This window comes from Mercenaria mercenaria, chromosome 10, assembly GCF_021730395.1.
Source record: "Mercenaria mercenaria strain notata chromosome 10, MADL_Memer_1, whole genome shotgun sequence".
NCBI classification, from domain to species: domain Eukaryota; kingdom Metazoa; phylum Mollusca; class Bivalvia; order Venerida; family Veneridae; genus Mercenaria; species Mercenaria mercenaria.
Window position 1 is genome coordinate 9,703,149 of NC_069370.1, and position 19,832 is coordinate 9,722,980.

A 19,832-nucleotide genomic window follows, 5' to 3' on the forward strand; every position below is an offset into this window, starting at 1 on the left:
ACGGACCTGGGTCTTGCGCGCGACACGTCGTCTTACTGTGGTACACATTCATGCCAAGTTATTTGAAAATCCATCCATCGATGACAAAGATATGGACCGGACACGCCCATCAATGCACTATTCTTTAATGTCTAAGTGTGACCTTGACCTTTGAGCTACGGACCTGGGTCTTGCGCGCGACACGTCGTCTTACTGTGGTACACATTCATGCCAAGTTATTTGAAAATCCATCCATCGATGACAAAGATATGGACCGGACACGAAAATTGGACAGACTGACAGACCGAGAGACGGTTCAAAAACTATATGCCTCCTTTCAGGGGCATAAAAATAATACAGACTAGACCCAAGACATGTTGTACAAATTTGAAATAAACGACAGGAAAAATGAGGGGTATAAACTGGCTCGCCGACAAAAATTAGATCATCATGGATGAGTGATTTAGCAAGTATTACATATTACAATGCATTACATTTTATACACAATGAGGCCATAATTTTATTGTTTAACAGAATAAAGACAGCAAGTCGGTCAAAAATATACTCCCGTTGTGTAGTCGAAAGAAGTCTAAAGTAAATAGTACCTAGTTTTCCCAGCTTTTGCACAATGTCGTGTGAGAACGCGTGCTTTATTCACACATTTTCGTTGTTTGAATACGTACTGTATGAAATGATACCATTTTCATGTTTATACTCCAATGATAGTGAGTTTGTTTGCTATGAACTACAACCCCCTATTTTCTTTTCATTTTTTTTTGTTAATCTATGACAGATAATTTATGTTATAACTTTCATGAAAAATAGGGACCGGAAAAAGTGATGCTCTAGAAAGTTACTTAAATATGGCCTGTATTTGGTAATTTTATATGAAACAGATAAGGATTTTAATTAGTGGCCTTAAACCTATAAACGATTGGCTTTCAGTATAATAATAATAAAAATAAACAAGCCTTATCTCAAAAACAAGAAATATCTTTAAAAATGATGGTCGGCGAATTGTAATAAGGAAAGAAGTTTATAAATTTTTCATCTAACATTCATCTTTCATCTAACATTTTTCAAATTGCAAAACTAAACACCGCACTTTAACAATTTAAATGGTTCTCTTTTAATTTTTCGCAAAGGTTTCGTAGGGTTGCAATTTTGTTTCGTTTATCCTTAGACGAATAATTACAGCAGTAGTTCGATGAAGATTCATGAAGCGGTTCATGAGAAGAGATCATTAAACGTGTTTATATTTTTAGCTAAATTGGTCCCTATCCCCATTTGTAACAAAATAGCAGGAGACCTTACGATATTGTTACACATCGAGTTTGATAAAAATCCATTACATTTTAGTGGTTAATGCGAAGAAAGGCATATCTACTTTTAGCTATAGTGGTCCCTAATAGGACCCAAGTTCCTATATAAATAAATTTGGAAGAGGACCTTATAATGATGCTCCAGACCAAGTATGACAAAGATCCACCAAGCTGTTCATGAGACGCTGTATAAAGGCATTTCTAGCTTTAGCTCTAGCAGCCCCTAAAAGGGGCCAAATGTCCCAGCTGAACAAAGTTGGCTGCGGGCCTAATAAAGATGCTACAAATCAAGTTTGATTAGAATACATGCGAAAAAATCAATTAAAGGATTTTTTTATTTATTATTTTTATTTATTTCTAAAATAGGCCAACTGATCCCGCTTTAACAAATGCATATTCGCTATTCGTGAATCTTTGGACAATGACGTCACACCTATAAAAAGTGAAGGTCAAGCAAAACATACAATTGTTATTATTTCAATATTTCTGTTTCATAAGCAAACTTTGACCGCATAAGCAAAGTCTGAACGTAGTTATATAACATAGATAAACTGTATGCAACGTACCTTCATTTTAGTTTAAAATGAGATTCAGTCATTATATAGCATATATATAATGAAACAGATTTCAACTGAGTTCAATACTTGCATACAATACTAAAAAATATATTCATATATAACAAATCAGTTAAATAATTTGTAACAAATATATCAAAGCAAACAAGTACTCATTTTAATATGCAAACTGAATAAGTCACAAAAGCAAGAAACCTTTTCATATACAGACGACAATTGTAACAAGGAAAATCTTTTAAAAAGCACTTCTCTACATAAAAGACTCTTATCACACCCTTATTCATGTGATACGCAGACCGTATTCAGCTCTTTCTTTAATTTGATATATGTTGGTATTTGAACAGGTTTTTATCATATTTATTAAACTTACTTATTATTTTGAGATATATCAATATTCTTGCTAAATATACTGAGCCAAAGTTAGCTTTAAAACTGTGAGCAGCGTCGTTTAGGATAAACGCTTTGTCTACATTTCACTCAGCGTAGCACAGTCAACAGAGTGAAAGAAATTGACACTCTCGTCCAATCAGGCAGAGTGTTGCATAAATCTTCCGTTTTGATAAATTATCTATAATGCGTTATCAAGTAGTTTGATTGGCAAACTGAAGTCACGTGGCATAGGAAAACGAAAACGAATTTAGACGGCGTCGCCGAACAAGGACAGTACATTCAACTTTCCTACATCTACATTTTAAAACATCTCATTAGTGGTGTAATAACATTACTTATACAAATGGGAGTTTTTTTGTTATCATAGCAGACTGTCACAACATCTAATTAGCATATTGACGGACGACAACATAACCATTTTTTTTTCACATCAGACATTTGAACAATTAGGCACTTAGCGTTTATTTAAATATAATTATGTACTAAATGAATTCATGGATTATAATGAAATGGCGAAGACGGTAGCAATGTCTGCTTCAAGTGCTCTTGGTCTTTTAATCTCCAAAAGTAAAGCATTTGGCGGTTTCCACTACTAACATTTACTAAACTGTATGATTCCACGGTCTGGCCCATTATTAACTACAGTGCTCCTATTTGGGGTGACAAATCTCACTCTTGAATTAATGCAGTGCATCAGAGCCATGCGCTATTATTTGGGTGTTGGAATGTATACTCCAAATGTGGCAGTATGTGGAGAGATGGGGTGGACACCACCAATTGTTAGGCAATGGGGATCAATATTTAGACAATATTTTAGAGTTATGAATATGGATGACTATAGAGTTAATAAATCTGTATATATGTGGTCTAAATGTCATGTTAAAAATGGACTTTTTAGAATTAAGAAACTTTTATCAGATATCAATCATGTACATTTATTAGATGATACTAGTATTAGAAATGCAAAACCTACTATTTCAAGGCTAGAATCTATTCTGATGGATATTGAAATAAATAAATGGACCTTGCTGTTGGATAGAGAAAATACTATAAGAGGACATGGTCGTAATAAACTGAGAACGTACAGGAAGTTTAAGTCTCAATTTTGTACCGAGAAATACCTGATGTGTAAACTGCCGTTTTATTACAGATCGGCCTTTACAAAATTCAGGTGTGGTGTAGCACCACCAAGATTAGAAACGGATAGATTTGAAAATATTGATGTTGTAAACAGAACATTTTTAATTGTCATGATATTGTAGAAGATGAAAAACACGTACTTTTTTATTACCCAGTATATAATAATATAAGGAAAGTTTTAGTCACTGCAATTAATAATTTGTCAGAAAATAATCAGAATATGTATATGTCTGATGATGAGAAAATGATATATATATTTATCTGCCAAAACCTGCTTTCGTATTTTACTTGAAAGGAAAAAGAAATTGTACTGTAGAACATGAATTTTAGTATTTTTTTTTAAGCATAAATGTAAATAAGGGTCAGCCAACATATTGTCTTTCTTTGATCTAGGGAGTAATAGCTAATCAGTTCATTTACAAGAGAATTTTCTGCTTTTTACAGACAGGGAATTTCCAATTTTAAAATAAAAGAAATAGCATTCTTATTAAAGCACAAGTTATATTTTTTTTTTTTAGATGCATCCTTTTAATCTCATTTTATGAGTGATTAGCTACTGCTCCTTAGTCTTACTAGTCTTACTATGCTTATAGATAGTAGTAAATGTAAGATTACCCATACTTTATAGTTATCAATATTCTAATTTTACCATTTTTCAGGTAAGCATTAAAGCAGAACCATAATGCTTAATTCAGTCACACAAACACACACACACACACACACACACACACGCACACACACACACATATATTTATATATCCACGAAAAAAGTCTTTCATTCATCCACCCACTCATGCAACAAATTGTCATTCACTAATGATAACTATCATATATTCCTATGGTTAAAAAAATTGTCTTGAAGACTTTTTAGCTCGACTATTCATAGAATAGTAGAGCTATTGGACTCGCCCGTGCGTTGGCGTCCGCGTCGGCGTCCCGATTTGGTTAAGTTTTTGTATGTACTAAGCTGGTATCTCAGTAACCACTTGTGGGAATGGATTGAAACTTCACACACTTATTCACTGTGATAAAATGACTTACATTGCACAGGTTCCATAACTCTAGTTTTTTTATGCCCCGTTTTCAACTTAGAAATGTTTGGTTAATGTTTTGTATGTAAGCTGGTATCTCAGTAACCACTTGTGGAAATGGATTGATATTTCACACACTTGTTCACTCTCATAATCTGACATGCAATGTGCAGGCCCCATAACTCTACTTTGCATATTTTCAAAATTATGCCCCTCTTTCGAATTAGCAGTTTTTGTATGTAAGCTGGTATCCACAAACAGGAATGGATTGAAACTTCACACACTTGTTCACTGTCATGATATGACATGCAATGCAAAGGTTCAATTCATTTTTACAAAATTATGCCCCCCTTTTCAACTTAGCAGTTTTTGGTTAAGTTCTTATACGTAAGCTGGTATCTAAGTACCCACTAATGGGAATGGATTGAAACTTCACACACTTGTTTACTGTTATGAGCTGATAAGCACTGTGCAGGTTCTATAACACTGTTTTGCATTTGTACAAAATTATGCCCTTTTTCGACTTTTGTATTCATTCAATTGACAAGGCGTTTGAATAGCCGAGCGTTGCTGTTCTCCGACAGCTCTTGGTTTATATATATATATATATATATATTTATATATTTATATATATATATATATATATATATATATATATATATTTTTTTTTTTTTTTTAACTAAGTGTTGTATTCGTATTGCATCTGTGATATACATGATTAGTCTCTTATAATAACTCATTAATGAGTGGCATCTGTGTACTATGTTATATAATGTGTATGTACATATATACATGTATGTTTTTGTTTTATGTAATCATGTACATGATGATGAGACTGAAATAAATTATCTTATCTTATCTTATATAAAGCTGGCTGGGGAAAACGGTGTAATTCATATATGTCACAGTTTCGAACATTAGAGTGGAGCTGCCCCACATCTAAATTTGGCAAATGCTTTTCTATGAGTACTTTGAAGACCAAACAAAATTATAATAGTCTTCAGTTCAATACAATATTAAATTTTAAAAAGACAGCAAGTTCTAAGTTCATTTAGTTTCGGTTGTAGTATTTTTCCAGGTAGAAACCTGACCAAAACGTTTTCTTTTTGATATAGTCAACTGACCATTACAATATAATTCCAAATTCAATTCTATAAAATTATGTTTTACATTGAATACCCAGTTCTTAAAACTGAATATCACACTACCTCTAGTCCAAGGAAATACCGGACAGGATTTTTACCGTGCTTATGCCGGGGTGTAAGGTGACTCATGCGCTGTAGATTATGAATGAATGCATAAATTAATATTCTAAGCAAATAGTACTCAAAAGAAAGGCATTCATTTTATTATATTTCTTCATATATGTACTGTTTTGCCTCGATACCATCTAAAATGTTTACCTAAATCCAGATATTTCAATCCGAACCTCCACCAATGCTTCTTGTATACTAGAAATAATGACAATCACGCGCTTCTGTAGAAGTTTGACACGCAAGAAGCTCGTGTTTTGCATGGATGATGAATGGCACCTTCATATTGATCCTGCAAAGTTGGAGATATTTAGTTTTGTATCAGGTGTACTCACTCTACACATTAAAGAACGTTTTTCTACAGAAATACCTGCAATGCAGATACTCAGTGAACTGCGTTTCATATTGGAAGTCTGCAGTTTCAGAGAAAAATGTTTATAGGTGGGTACGGTCAGATAGTCCTTAAAGACAGTGTGGTTACCATCCCACTTATTGCCACAGAGGCAGTCGGTGCAATGCTCTGTTCTATACTGCATTAATACAAGTATATGACCGAAAACCCCAAAGATGAAAAGATGACGCGCCGTACAGTTAAATCATTACTAAAGTTTTTACTAAAGACTGAAAAAGACATACTGCCAAGACTCTTATAACTGGCTATAAGTAGACAAAGCTTGAGTTCTGCTGGCGTATTGAGCCTAAGATTATAATCTAAAAATTCATTAGTACGAGCATTTGGTATCATTACATACTCGTTTTGTGTTTTACAATGGAACCGGAAACGCAAATTTTATTTTTTTTTGAATGTGGAGAAAGTTTCCCGAGGGGTTGGTTGGTGCCCGAGCCCGTTAGGGCGAGGGTACCAACGTATCCCGAGGGATTCTGCAGATGTTATAACACAAAACGAACATGCGTTAACGCTATTCTAACATAAACCGCGTAAAAACTGATAAATGAATAGAATCTCACTCAACGTCATTAAATTTCCACGAAATGCGGGGGACTGTCTAAGTTGTTGTTTTACGTTGACGTCATTTTGTTTTGAATTATCCGTTTTGGGGCCGAATGACGTTTAGCTTTGCCACAGAACGCGCATATATAAAAAGGTGTTATAACAGCACGCGAGCGCGAGAATCTCTCTGTTAACACACGTTTTCTCTCCTGTTTAAACACCCTCGAAAAGTGACAAGAACAGCAGTTTTATGCTAGAATAAAAATTTACGTCTGAATTTCATATCGGAGTGAGTGACGTCATTTTAAAGTTTGCCTTTGCATTAAATTTTTATTCACGTCAGTTTTGTCAATTTTATTCTGGGTATTGAGCAAATTAATGATTAATCATATAATATTAATAGGTGTATAAAAATATAAAATGAAAAGATCAAGAATTTGCACTCGTTTTTGATGGAATAATATTACACTCCAAAAATTACGCTCTATTTCCTCTGCAGAACTCGTGCATATTTCTAAATACAAAGCTAATAAATTATGAGTACATTCTAGCAAACTTTCTCCACATTCAAAAACAAATCTGACCTTGTAAAGAATTGTGGTCTGAAAACTACACTGTTGCTCTTAATGTTACTGACACCCACACTATGTATAAATGTAAATATTATCCAGTAAACATATTGTTGACCATATAATGAGTGTCGGCACTCAATAAAACTTGAAAGCATGACAATGAGGAAAGAATATCATTACATTTTATTACTGTTTCTGTAGTTAGGAACAAGTGGAAGAGTATGGCAAGCCGTTTTACAATTTATTCAGTGATTACAGGAAACATTTGAAATATTGATATATCTCTTTAAGTTAAAGACAAAAATATATTTTTAGTTCCAGTAAACATTATCTATTTAAGAAAAAAGAGCTATATGTAGGTATCAGTTTGTGTAATAGTGATATATTTTCTTGACAAAAAGCCAGCACTTACATATAAAGAGAGCTCTCCCTTGTTGGAAGAGATAGTAGTTAACGTAAAATAGCGAGAAGTGTTTCAAAAAAAAAATGTTTGATATAAAATTATAGTGTTAAGCACATAACCCTTTAAGGGCTAGCACTTTCAGGTGACATTTTAAAAAAAAATATCACCTTATGGTAGAGCTGGGAAAGATACCTTATTTTCAGAGTTATCTATGTATGTTAAAAAGATATCTTTGAACTCAGATATCAGTTAATGCCTGACTGATATCTTATCTCTGTTACAAATTTCTCTCCAGAAAAAAGAGCGTTCAGTCACAAAACAAATTCATTTCCTTTAGAAAATACAAGCTGTAACAAAAACCACAAAATATGACTCAGAAGTAAAAGCTACTTGATAAAATAAACCTCCATAAAAGCTACATAAAATTAATTCAAACCTTTTTGGTTAAGTAACTAGTTCACTCGATATTTTACTTATTTAACGTTTGACCTGCCGTCGGCAAACTTAAACATGAGTCTGCCTGTGCGACCAGTGCAGACCAAGACCCGTGCAGGATGATCATGGCCTGCAACTGTTCGCTACTATAGTCAGTAAATGCTCCGTGATAATAAATGGTGCTGCCCGAATTGAATGATTGACCTGTTCATTTTAGATATTTAGCAGGTTAAAGGTTAAAGAATTATACAGCCATACAGCTGTCTCTTACAATATATGTGGGAGATAAAATAAACATACCCATTATAGAGTAAATGCTAAATTTATTGAAGGTAATACTTTGCACAGGAAAGGCAAAGTTGTTGTCATGGTTACAAAATGCTGAATGAAAGTGGCAATTATTTTAATTCCTCAGTACTTGCGTGTATAGTCTGCATTTCCATTGTTAGATCTACTAAAAATTCTTATTACACGCAATAACCGCGTGTAATAACTCAAGGTGAGGAAGTGCTTGCTTTTTAACATACCAAGTCACTGTTATCAAAAGTCCATTTTGATGCTGGGAGTGAGGTGTATTTCACATTAATTAATTTTAATTTTCCTGTGCCAAATATCAGCATTTACACTCATTATCTCATGCCTTTTCCATGCAGAGTCTTTTTCCTCAAATGCCTCTAGCACAATCGAGTCCTCTATGGCGGATGGACTTTATGTGAAAGATTGTCAAACAGACCTAGCTATGTTTACAGAAAACCCACTCTCATACATTCATCTTTGTCCTTTTTCTTTTCATGTCACCTTTTTATTATCCGTTGCGTGACTAGCGGCAACATTGGTGAATGGTTTTAATACGACACTGTTAACAAACATCTCCGTTATGGGAACGGTCAGTTAATGGCAGTTATTATCCTTAATTGCTATTTATATTTGTCATTATGAATCCACGTCATGTTCCTTGATAACATCATCCAGTGAAATCTCAACTTTCTTTTATGTGTTAACTTGTTTACTTTCGACGGTGTTCATAATATACTCTCTCTTGTTTAGTAGGTCTGGAAAGCCAGATACGCAGTGTGTGCCGCAGACCTTCTTGGAAACAAGTTTGCTGTATGTTATAATAGTCTTATGACTCGTATACTTTATAAAAAAGGGATATATATTTGAATGATTCTTATTGAGGTACCAACTTACATTCAAAACCTTAATCAAACATTGATTTATCGAAAATAGGATGTAAACTTACAGGAGTTATGACCCAAATGTCGAATGCTGTGGGTAATGGCATGGAGCCAATATTTTAACTTTGAATCAAATACATTTATAACGTGTTCACACTAGAAGATCGGTTTTATTTTTATCAGGCACTAATTGGCTATAATTGGTATTTGACATTTAAACCCCATCAAAATATAATCTAGTTTGCGTCCACACTAGGCAAAAAAATGTGGTTTAAATATATACATGCAATGTTGGAAGTTAACAAATATTTTGCAATAAGCAAGAAAGGTTACAAAGAAGGAGGCTAACAGAAACAAGAAGGAGTCATCAATGTTTAAACTTCTGTGTTCATCTAAGAATTTCTGTTCATTCCATCTATAGTCCGTTTTGAGCATCAGCATGACTCCATATCGCAATTTAATGTTTTTGTTTCATCAACACTCCAATTTCTTTTGCCAGCCATCACCAATTGTTTGATACAAAAGAGAAACACATGGTATTCTTCCGCCAAAAGGTAAGATCTGTGGATTTTGGATTGTAAAACCAGTTATAACTCACATTTGCGTTCATACTTGTAAAATAATGTAGTGTTACTTTTTAATATAGTATTAAAACCAACTCCCGAGGAAGTTGTAATGCTATATTACAGAACCCACTTGACCTTTACATAATTCACGGTTTACACCACATATAGTGTGGACGCAAACGAGTTTAAAAAATAAACCCAAGTTAATATAGGATTAAAAACGTAGTCTGAACACGGTATTAGTAATAACAGAAATAGAGTGAAAGTACATTGAAACATTAACCCGAAATCCGAAGAACACAAATGGCTTATCACATCATATGATGTGAGTGATGATGTGTTTAAGTTTGAATCAAGTCCAGGTAATATCCAATAAAGAGTGAAGTGCATAAAAAATTCTAAAGTAAAAGGGAATATGACTGATGAAATTTCTGAACAAGAGTTATGGCCCTTGAGACATATGATGTGGTTTTAAGTCGATCGACGATTAATACAGACGGCGGAGAGGGTGTCGCTGTTGGCATTTAGCAATACCTCTTACACAAGTACATGTATAAAAACAAACTTGAAACCTGTAATGTTTCAAATGAATATATTTTCCTCGAAGAAGTGCAGAATGATTCGAGGTCGATGCATAAATGAAATACCACAATCGGCGAAAGAACAATGTATCAATTTATGTATTTCATGGACCTTGGGCTGTACCTAAACCTGTAGGTGTAGTCAATAATTATTACTATATGAGCCGCGCCATGAGAAAACCAACATAATGGCTTTGTGACCAGCATGGATCCAGACAAGACTGCGCATCCGCGCAGGATCCATGCTGTTCACTTTCAAAGTCTATTGCAATTAGAGAAACTGTGAGCGAAAAACATGGATCCTGACCAGACTGCGCGGATGCGCAGGCTGGTCTTGATCCATGCTGGCCGCAAAACCACTATGTTGGTTTTCTCATGGCGCGGCTCATATATTTTCTGCAAATAGTAGGTAAAGTTTCTTGTTATATATTGAATTAAATCTGTTCTATGAGCAAATAAATGAAACAAATATTTACTAGTTTATTAACAAAAGCTGTCACAGGAGACAGTGCGCTCGACTACATGTATTTCGATGTTGAATATTGAAACAGTGTACATCTGAGAAAGCTGGATCTATCACTGGAGTATTTAATGACTCCAGTTTTGACACAGATATCAGAAAATAGTTTAAGTCTGTGTCAAATATATTTAGTAATAACAGACAGAGGTAAAGCGTATCAAAACATCAACAAGTATAAAAGGGAGATAATTTATGGAAATTTTCTGCATTTTTTGCACCAGGTGTCATATCATATGGCTAATAATGTAGAACAACTATTCACATCCCCAGCTTTTATTATATTTGGCTGGCTTATCATAGTAGGTTGTCCCCCTTGAAAATTATCCGATAATCAAGATTGGTTTCCCTATTGATATTACTTTGAGCAATAGATTATATAGGAAATTTATTTTTAATGATTAATTTCAAAGATGTCTTTTGGTTTGTGAATATTTTACCAGATATGGCACTAAACTTCAATTTCTTCTCTTCAATTTGATGTGAAAACATTTATTCTAACTAAACATCTTCTTGCTTCCAATTTTGTTTTAAAAGTATCACCGTCGCTTATATTAAACATATAGTGAAAAACAGTAAACTTTTCAATTTCTTTTACTTTAGAGGCAAATTAATCATATTTTCCCAAGCATGACAATTTATTATCACATATGTAGGTATTCTTGACTTTATAAACAATACAATAATATAATTTAAAGTGTAATAGGGTAAAGGCTTCTTGCTTCCATTTTACTTCAAAGTGCATTAAGAAATAAAAAACCTGGATTTCTTGAAGTTCTGATGTAACTTAAACCGTGGTAATTTACGGAACTGCATATACCAACAACTGACGTACGATTCAATATAGTCTTTTGAAATAATAAATAATAACGTTAAGTAAAAAAAAACAAAAAACAAAAAAAAAAAAAAAAACAAATATATAGAAAAAAATGAAAAGAACAGAATAGAACAGAGCTATGATTTTTCTTCAGACTGTTTATGAGAACTCCGACTGAAAGCTAAATATCTTTGGAATATTGAAACATTCGACGATCGGAGAAAAACTACTTCAAAGAATAATTTTCTAATGAAATAGTGTAATCTGCAAGTTAGGCGCTCATTGAAAGCTGGTGAGAGGGTGTGTGTGGGGGGGGGGGGGGGGGGGGGGGGGAGAGAATGTGTACATTTATTTAAACAAAAGACACAGCATGGTTTCCACGATGTGCAAAGAAAAGGTGAAATTAACAGACGCGCAATATCATGATTATTTTAGAAATGAAATCCAAGCTTGGAAAAAAATTGGCATGCTTTCGATGAGTTTGCACGGTAGGATTATCTCTTAGTACGATCTACATTTTTTGTCACGGTTTTGTTCGTGGAAAGCATGAAAAACAGCCACCTTTACAGCTAAAGACTTTAGTTTACACGATAAATTTGATTTCATGATTGAATTGTATAGTATGTACAAACACATATCTGAATGGCATATTTGATTTATGTATAATCAAGTAACTTAGACACTATAAATAAGTAGACAGGATGAATCAGAGCTAATTGTTTAAAAAATGAGTTAGAATCTCTATGATACACATACACCAATGCTGATCAGAAAAAAAATCAGAAACTTGATTCATAATTCAATAGATTCTTTTTTTCTTTGATTTCTACGGAACACATTGGATCAAGACCAGTTAATAAAACGTGTGTGCGTGTTTTAGTAACATGTATGTATTTTTTAAGTTTGTTAAATTGCTCGGGTTTTTCTTTGCCATTGCCTGTCAAATACAGTATTGCTTAGCTTATTACACTATTTTATCATTTTTTAAAGAGTAAACTTTTATGCATGAAAGTTAAACAAAAGTACCGTTATATGGACAAGAACAATCAGTCAAAATGGGAATACATCTTTCTTCACACAAGTTTCGTTTTTCTCGAGAAAAACTATTTTGTATACATGTGTTTGTGGGAAAGCTCGTTTATGAAATAATTTTCAGATTTCAATGTTTGGCGGGATTCAAAGTTTCAAAAGAAAAGAAATTTATTTAATGTTTTTATTTTCTGTTACATGACAACACGGATTTTACAATATCATAAGCTAACATAATGTTTTTTTTTACAGAAATGTTTTACATCTTTACATGAATAATACTGCTACATGAATCTATAAAACAACATGATTTATATAAAAAAACTGGCTACATGTTTTGTTGCTTTCTATGGAGTAACATGCGAGCTTAATATCCGTGTATTACCTAAAGCAAAATATTACATCAATCCAAAATCCATGACAAAAAATTATTGACTTAGGTCATGAATGACACGACTTTAGCTAATGAACAGAACAGAACAGAACACAACTTTATTAACTCAAATCATATACATGACACATGAGTATACAGTGAAAATAATGTTTCAAATATATTGCGACATGGTATAGGTATATTATTTTCAAGTATACACTTCTTATGAAAATACAAAGGTAAAAAGGTTGAGGAAAACTAAAAAAAAAAAAAGAATAAATAAAAAAAAATAAACAACGATAATTTAACTAGATGCATGGTAAAAAAGAATGAGAAAAAGAATGGAAAAAAGCAAAAAGGGGAGAAACCTTTATGCTATCGTTTATATCAATTCAAAAGAAAACAAAAATCGCTGTATTGGTAAAAAGTACTTTCTATAATTCAATAGAAATAAATGTACGGTAATTATCGGATTTCAATGACGATCGGCATTTAAAAATCATGCAAGTCGTGCGTAAAAATTGTTTGGCGGCTAAGGGTGGAGTTATTTTCATTCAATGGTTTTAATATGGTTTTTAATGTAAGGGAGGCAATCCAATTTGAAGGGAATTGCTTTAACACAGTCAATAATTAAGGGAGAGAATTCTTGCAAATTCTCGTTAAAAGCTGACCATGGTTAAGTTTGAATCAAGTCTATTTCGTAATAACTGAGATAGAACAAATAGTACATCACAACTTGAACCACAGGTGTCTGAAGCTCAATTAATAAAATAAATATGCAGGTTAGATCTCTCATAGAGATCGTAAATCTCTGAAAGAGATCCAGTACTTTTTCATAGTATATTAGGTGGGTGGGGTAGGGTAATGTATATATCGATTGATAGAGCTTCAAGCGCCTGTGCTTGAACATGAGTTCTAAGTACAAAGGGAGTATAATTCAATACATACCGGTGCCAGAATTATGAATCTTGTGTTATATGATATGGGTGATGATGTGGAACAACTGATTTAAGTTTGAGTCAATAAAAACAGTCAAAGTTCACCAAAGCATTAACCTGAAATTCGAAGTAAAAAGGGTGGATAATTCATGAAATATTTGTGCAAGAGTTATGGCCATTTTGCCGTGTGATGTGGGCGATGATGAGAAATTTCTATTTCAAGTTTGAAGTTAATCCATCAAGTAAGTATAAGATAAAGAGAGAGTGCATCAAAACTTCATCCAAGGTTTGGACGTTGAACGGACGCCGATGAGGACACCAATTTTTTTTTTAAGTCGAGTTGGATTTTCTTCATATACTTCGTATAGTCGAGCTGAAAAATACAGATTATTACATATACACTTTGTCAAATTATGCCTAAAATGCCCAAAGAATGCAGCGTTGACCATATAGAATTTTGAATACCCCTCAGATCACCCTAAGATATCGGTGCCTACACATCAACCTCTGCAAGCTATGCCCCTTGACGCCAGGACTAGTAAAGCTCTTCGTATACTTCGCACAGTCAAGCTAAAATGGTCGTCTGCTAACCACAATCACCATATGAATTTTGACATACACAGACCCATGTATTTTGCATTTAATATTTATATGAAAGTGTTTATGTATCCTGTTTGAATATGAACAAACAAAAGCTGTCACAGCAGACAGCGCGCTCAACTATTTTGATGCTGGATAGTGAAGTAGGCCACATAGGAGGGAACTGGAGCTATCTCTGGGATGTTTAATGACTCCAATGTGAGTTACTGTACTGTAACATACATGTAGTTTGCGTCTCACTCTGGGTCAAAGTATTTATAGGTAATAACAGAAATAGAGTGAGATGTATCCAAAACATTAACCAAGTATAAAAGGGATATAATTCATGGAATATTTCTGTAAGAGCTGTAAGAGTAATGCACCATTTGTCATGTTGTGTGGCTAATAATGCAAAACATTTCGAATCAAATCCATTAAATAACAACTTGGATGGAAAAAAGTGCATCACAACTTTTAACCTGATATTCTAAGCAAAAAAGAGGGCATAGTTAATAAATAATTATTCATACCTGTGTTATGGTCCTTGCATGTGGATGATGATGAACATTTGGTAGCAACAGACATGATGAATAACATGTGTTTGTAACACTAGCATACCCCCGCCCCCATGATGACGTCCCATGATCACTATGACCTTTGTCCTTTGACAAACAGACCACAAATATAATAGGGTAATCTACTGAAATTTGACGCATGTCGGTCAATGCATTCTTCAGTTATCAATAGCAAACCCTTGGTCGACAGAGATAGACAGGCTTTGACATAAACACACGTGTTCTTCAGTAATACATGGTAACGGATTTCCAATCTCAAAATCGATATAGGTCATCTGCCAACGAAGTAGGAGGTTTGTGTGCCGCAGCGTTGTAAAGTTATCGTTTTCAATCTCAAGGTCGCTACGACATTAACCTTTGTCCTACTTACTCAAAAAACAAAAAGGGTCATCTACTGACCACACAGGCAATCATACTATGTGATTTGATGTCTGTCGGCCAAAACGTTCTTCAGTTATCAATCGGAAACCGGCTTTGGTCTCATGGTCACTGCGACCTTGACCTTTGTCCTACTTACCCTAACAACAATAGGGTCATCAACTGACCACAGGCAATCATTCTATGAAGTTTATTATTAGGCCAAAACGTTTTTTAAATTATCGATCGGAAATCGTTTTCAGTCTCAAGGTCTCTGTGACCTTGACCAAAAACTATAGTGTTTCTCTAATTACCACAGGCAAACATCCCATGTAGACGCCTGTAGACTTTAGCATTCTTCAGTTATTGGTGTGTGTGGGGGGGGGGGGGGGGGGGGGGTGTTAAAAAGGGTGGGGGGGGGGGGGGGGGGAGCAATTCATAAAATATTGTCATGAGAGTTGTAGCCTTGTGTCATAATGATAAGGGTGATAATGTGGTTCAATTAGTTTAAAGTTTGAATAAAGTTCCTTCTGTTATAACAGAGATATTGTACAATTGTATCATACTTCCATACACCAATAATTTTAAGTACAAAGGGGGATAATTCATAAAATACCGGTGCCAGAGCTATGGTCATTGTGTCATATGATGTGGATGATGATGCAAATCAAGAAATTTAAGTAAGACTCAAATCCATTCATTGATAATAGACATAATTATAGTGAAAATACATCAAAAATAACCAAAATTCTAAGTAATCAGGGGGATAACTCGTGACAATTTGGTGCCAGAGGGAGAGAACTTATGTCATATGGTGTGGGTGATGATGTGGGGCAACTGTTTTAAGTTTGAAGCAAGTCCATTTAGCAATAACAAAGGTTGAACAAAAGTGCACTGAAACTTTAACCAAAAATTCTAAGTAAAAGGGCAGTGTCCGACAAATCAATTGCCCGGAGCCCGCGGGCTACCAGAAATTTTTGTCGGGCTACCAAAAAAATACCGGCGGAAGCCCGCCGGGCAACCATAAATTTGAAGCATCAGTAGCCCGGTTATTGTATATTTTACAAAACTTCCCAACAAAATCATCAACATCCGGTCGTTTACTCGATTGTAACTTGCAATAAACAACTTTCCATGTGTACTGATTAACGGGTCGTAAACCGTGCTATTAGTTTAACCCCGCCCATTTATCGATAATTTCAACGGTGGCCGCAGAAGCAGTCTCCGCCTACGAATATCAAATATGCAAACTATCGTGGACTGGTCTCCGCTCGGCTAATCAAAGTAGACCGATTTAACGATAGTTAATTATGACCGATGTACCAGTCAAAATCTCTAAATTCAATCGGATCCTCTCGTACATTACCGACGACTGATTATGATAGGTACCACGCTTTCACTGCTTCGACAGTTCAAAGGCTGGGAACCAGCGTAAAATGAGTCATTAGTAACATGTCTGTCAGCATGTGCGTAAAACACGTGAAACATAAAAACTGTCAATTTACTACATGAGTCTTTTGTATAATGCCGATTTCTTTGGTTAATACCATTTCATGATTATGTGAACATTTAACTAGAGATTATAGAATGTTTATAGAATGTACAAGTACTCAAGTTGATCTCAATATTGACACAGGTGGCCGTATCATTGAATCAATGATTGATTGCCAATCACCAATCAGATTGGTCACCCCTTCCCCACCCTAAGACCCCTGATACCACCCTGAAAAAAATTCTGACATTCTCAGGTGTTCCTTAAAATCCCCACCCTACAAGACCCCTGATACAACCCTGAAATTTTTTTTATAACTATCAAACTACTGTTTTGATAGTTGAAATTTTTTTTCAGGATTGTATCAGGGGTCTTGTAGGGTGGGGATATTAAGTAACACCTGAGAATGTCAGAATTTTTTTCAGGGTGGTATCAGGGGTCTTAGGGTGGGGAAAGGGTGACCAATCAATGATACTGCCACCTGTGAAGATTGACAGTGACTTGCAATTTAAATACATTTTGTGAACATCTAACACAAATTATTTGTGATTACCGGTATAGAAAGTATAAGTACTCGAGTTGATCTCAATACTGACAGAAATTTACAATTTTAATATTTTAAGACTTTTAACTTGTAAACTAAGAGATGGGGGCCTCCGTGGCCGAGTGGTTAGAGTCGTTGACTTCAAACCATTTGCCCCTCATCGATGTGGGTTCGAAACCTCATTTGGGGCGTAGAATTCTTCACGTGAGGAAGCCATCCAGCTGGCTTACGGAAGGTCGGTGGTTCTACCCAGGTGCCCGCTCGTGATGAAATAATGCACGGAGGGGCACCTGGGGTCTTCCTCCACCATTAAAGCTGGAAAGTCGCCATATGACCTAAAATTGTGTCGGTGCGACAATAAACCCAACAAAATAAATAAATAAATAAACTAAGAGATACTTGTGTAAAAATGTTTCTTTAATAAGATGTTGTATTAACTTCAACTTGTACTTCTATATTATGACTAAAGAGAATGAAATGTTTATCTTTGTGTTTTTAGATTTCTGTTATTAACAAAATATTGTTAAAGACCAATCTTATTCTCACATCTCAGTAAGTCGGGTACGGATAGAGCAAGTTAGTACTTTCAAGGTTAATTTTCTGGGCAACTATAAGAAAATGCTGGGCTACCAGAAAAAAAATCTGGTAGCCCAGTGGGCTACCAGTAAAATTATAAATTTGTCGGACACTGAAGGGGGATAATTAATGAAATATTGGTGCTTGTGTTATGGCCCTTGTGCCTTATGCTGAAACTGATGATCAGGAATAAATATTTAAAGTTTGAAATAAATCTAGATCAATGTAGTACGTTATGATAGAAATAAAGTTCACCAAAACTTTAACCACGGTGTGGAGGCTGACACTAGGGAGAATATGAGAGCTCTACATATACTTTGTATTGTCCACCTACAAACAAAAATGATCTACTGACCACCTTCAGTAAAGTCTGGTATCTGTAGGCCAAAGAAATTTCCAGTTATTGATAAGAAACCAATGCGTGTCCAAATGATGCTAGTGACAGACTTGAGTATAGCAATATACCTACTCTTTTTTGAAGCTTCAACAACCTTATCAATTAAAGAAAGCTAACTGAATGAGTATTAAAGTCGAAAAAGGACATAATGTTGTAAATACACAAACTTTGAGTTATTGAACCTGTACAGTGCATGTCAGTCCATCACATTTGACAAGTGTGTGAAGTGTGTGAAGTTTCAATCCATTCTCATTAGCAGATGCTGATCGACCAGCTTACATACAAACTAGAATGTGTCTGTAGGACACAGAGTGTGTCCACTACTGGTACATTTGTCACAAATAAGGGGCAATAATTCAAATGTTTGCAGTCTTAAACATTTTATATAAAGGATTCATTATTATACTTTTTGAGCTATGAGCATCACAAACAAAAAATCCACTATTCTGACTATTTCAACTCTGTAATAAGCCCTAAAATCTCAAGAAGAATGCCAAGTGTGCAAGCTCACATCATGATAAAGACTCATGCAAGGTTTCATGAATTTACATCAAATACTTTTTGAGCTAGGCACATTAGGTGAAAATGTGCGTTTTAGACTATTTCAGGGGCCATAACTCTGGAAATAGTTGGTGGAGCCAGACGAAAAATAGGAGGTGTGCAAGTTTATATCGTGATAAAGACTCGTGCAAGTTAATATTTCATCATCAATTTATATCAAATACGTTTTGAGCTAGTCTCTTCACAAGGTGAAAAAGTGCATTTTTTGACTATTTCAGGGGCCATAACTCTGGAAACAGTGAACGGAGCCAGATGAAAAAATAGGAGGTGCGCAAGTTCATATCATGATAAAGACTCATGCAAGGGTTTCATCAATTTATATTAAACACTTTTTGAGCTAGGCGCATCACAAGGTGAAAATGTGCATTTTTGACTATTTCAGGGGCCTTAACTCTGGAATTATGGGCGGAGCCAGAAGAAAAATAGGAGATGCGCAAGGTTATATCATGATAAAGACTCAAGCAAATTTTCATCAATTTATATCAAATACTTTTTGAGCTAGGCACGTCACAAGGTGAAAAAGTGCATTTTTGACTATTTCAGGGGCCATAACTCTGGAAATAGTGGGGAAAAAAAGGAGTTGCGCAAGTTCATATCATGATAAAGACTCATGCAAGGTTTCATCAATTTATACGAGATACTTTTTGAGCTAGGCGCATCACAAGGTGAAAATGTGCATTTTACTATTTCAGGGGCCATA